Here is a 3278-nt window from a genome sequence, read left to right on the forward strand (position 1 = left end):
AGCATGGAAATTACACCGGGAGGCGGAGGCATCGGGTTCACCAGGGAGGTTACTTGTTCCTCTTTTCTTATTTTTAGTCACTATTGTGTTGGCCAGGAGGCCGGTGCTCATTAACCTGTGTTGCCAGAGCGGAGACTCTGCAAAACCGCTAGTGATTAAACCTGCCCCACCCACCCCTCTGCTCCCACTGGCTATTTATAGCTTTCCTTCCCTCTGGTGAATTAATTGCACTCCTGGCCTCAGACGTTGGCTATTGTGTTTAGCTGATGTCCCTTTGAGGCCAGCGTGGGGAAGTGTGTGGAGGGGCTGGAAGTGGCAAGGTGGGGCTGCTGGCTACTGCCCAGCCCAGCCACCTTCCCCTTCCAGGTCCCAGCCCTCCCCAAACCTCCCGTCTCCCCCGCCCCCACCCCCCAGCAAAATGGGACTGAGGAAGCCTCTTGTACCGCAGACTAACTCCTTAGAGCAGTGGTTCTCAACCTTCCTAATGCCGCGACCTTTTAATACAGTTCCTCCTGTTGTGGTGACCCCTAACCATAAAATTATTTTTGTTGCTACTTCATAACTGTAATTTTGCTACTGTTATGAATTGTAATGTAAATATCTGATATGCAGGATGTATTTTCATTGTTACAAATTGAACATAATTAAAGCGTAATGATTAATCACAAAAAACAATATGTAATTATATGTGTTTTCCAATGGTCTTAGGCCACCCCCGAGAAAGGGTCGTTCGACCCCCAAAGGGGTCGCGACCCACAGGTTGAGAACCGCTGCCTTAGAGGGTGGTGAGGTTTGGGGTTTTAAAAGCCAGCCCACCTGCCCCCATTTACAGAGTTTGACAATGTTCTAGGAAAAACAAGTCCAAAACACATCCCCTCCCTCAACAGTTAAGCAAGGGCCCAAGACATGAGGCTTCAAAATTCCCTGGGCCTAGAGCAGTACCTGGGTGAGGGCTACACCACATGAGCAGGGGTGCCTGAGGGCAGGGATTCGGCAAGTGGAGCAGAGAGGGGAGGGAGCCCCCACAAGGACCCCAGCAGCACTGGTGAGGAAAGGGGGTGTGAGGGACCTCACTGGGACCGACTTCTCAAGCCCGGCCTCCTACTTCACAGATGGGGACACTGAGGCCCAGAGCAGCCGCATCTTGTTCCTTCATCCAGCACACACTGATTACCTCCCCATTGGTGACGGATCCTGGCCTGCTCTGTCCCTGCAGAGCTCACAATACCTCCTGTCTGTCTCCCTACCTGGAAGTCTATATGCAGTCCACCAGGCTGCACCTGCCCCTGCCTGACACATCGCAGGGCTCAGTAATCATTTGGGGACTTCCTTGTCCAAGGTTATGGAAGAGGCAGGACTACAAGTACTGCCATGACCATCTCCCCATGTCCCTGCCAGCACCCCCAGGACCACCCCAAACACACAAATTCTGTGGAAAGAGCACCCTGGCCTTGCCAGTGCAGCATCAATGCCCGTCCCCTAAGTGCTCCACTCCCATCTCCTCAGGCCCCTCTGCCCAGCCCAGCCACACCGGGGTCAGGACCGCAGGGCAGGCTTCTAGACCAGGGCACACAGAAGCTCCTGTCACCTCCCACAAGCCCCTCTCAAGCCCAAAGCCCAGACTCTCACTGTCCAGATTTACAACCACCCACCCGATCTCAAAGCAGTGGCTACCCTGGACGCCGGTCACACGGGAGGTGCTGCTCTTCGGACACCTGTGTCCCAGGGGAGACAGACATCTCCCCCGAGCATGGCCAATGCCTGCAGGAAGGGGTTTGGAGTGGGGCTAGGCTTGAGCCCCACCCATAAAATTCAGCAGCGTTTACTCTTCAAGCGGAGCTGTACGTGCTCAGTGAGCGCTCACACTAGTGAGCGCCAGGTCAGCCTGCCTCCAGCCCAGGGCACCATCCTGCACCCGGAGGTGGCCTCCCAGGGCAGGCTTGTGGTCCAGCCTCCTGTACCAGCCTGGGAAGGAGGTCAGCTGTCTCTCAGCTCTGTGGACTACTGTGTGAGTATTAGTCTTCACCAGCACCAGCGATAATATGAAAATCACTACAGTTAATGCTGGCAGGTTGGCCTTGCTCTGGGCTGCAGATTAGGTGAATTGCCTAGAGGGATACCCCCCCCCACCTCAGTCCTTGGCCTCGGGGACCCCCCTCAGCTGGGAGAAGCTTTCCAGGCCCCACTCTCTCCAGCTCTCCTGTCTGGTCTCTCCTTGGCCCCCAGGGCTGAGACCAAGTTCTCTGGGCAGTTTTGTGCCTAAAATTACCTCCTTATGCCTGCAATTTGCCATTTGCACCTTCAAAATAGAGTGCAACTGGCTAATTGCCATGGCAATTAGGTAATCGCAGGTGCAATTAGCATCTCTTTAGCAAAGCAGGGGGGCAAGGGGGAGGAGAGGAGACAGAGAGAAAGAGGGAAATCGAGATGGGAAAGAGGGAAATGTAGGAGCAGGAAGATAGGCCAGAGGTTGAGAGGGAGAAAGCCAGGGGCTGGGTGAGAGGGAACAAGAGTGGGTGCACAAGGAGAGGGACGAGGGTGGCTAGACAGAAGACAGGGGGTGGACAAAGAAAAATAATTCAATAAGCCACGGTCCCTGTCTTGGAGGGGCTGGTGCCCCAGAGATGAGAATGGCCCAGAGCATGGCAGAAAGACAAATGGAGGAGCAATGCAGGCTGGCTGCAGCTTCAGTGCGTCCTGGGGTAGCTGGGCTGGGACAAAGGGCTGGTTCCCATAAGCAGACAAGGGGCGATGGGCATTCTGGTAGTGTCCCAGCATGAGCAAAGGTCCTGAGGTGTGAGAGCCGAGTCTTCAGACTGAAAGACCCCGGTGCTGCACTGTCCAGTAGAATGTTCTGCTGGGATGGACATATTCTATACCTGCGCCCTCCGATGTGGTAGCCACCAGCCACAAGTGCCTATTGAGGACTTGAAATGTGGTCAGTGAGACTGAGAAATTGGGCTTTTTATTTTATTTAAGTGAAAATATAAATAGTTACATGGACAGCACAGGGTGCTAGAGGAGTGGGGGTGAGGTTTGGATGCCAGGGTCAGGCTCCCATAGCAACTGCCCTCCGCCCAGCCTGTGATGCCAGGTGCTGGGATGGCGAGGACAGAGGAGAAGTTGAAAGGAATAGGCAGGTCCTATTTTGGATGTAGACTTGTTCAGTTTGGGTGCAGGCAAGTCACCAGGAGGAGATGTTTAGTTGACCATTGGAAGTTTAAGATTGAAGCCCTACTTCTGTCTTGCACTCCACCCCCCTCCCCCAGCTCTGCACA

This window comes from Myotis brandtii, unplaced genomic scaffold (assembly GCF_000412655.1).
Source record: "Myotis brandtii unplaced genomic scaffold, ASM41265v1 scaffold315, whole genome shotgun sequence".
NCBI lineage: Eukaryota > Metazoa > Chordata > Mammalia > Chiroptera > Vespertilionidae > Myotis > Myotis brandtii.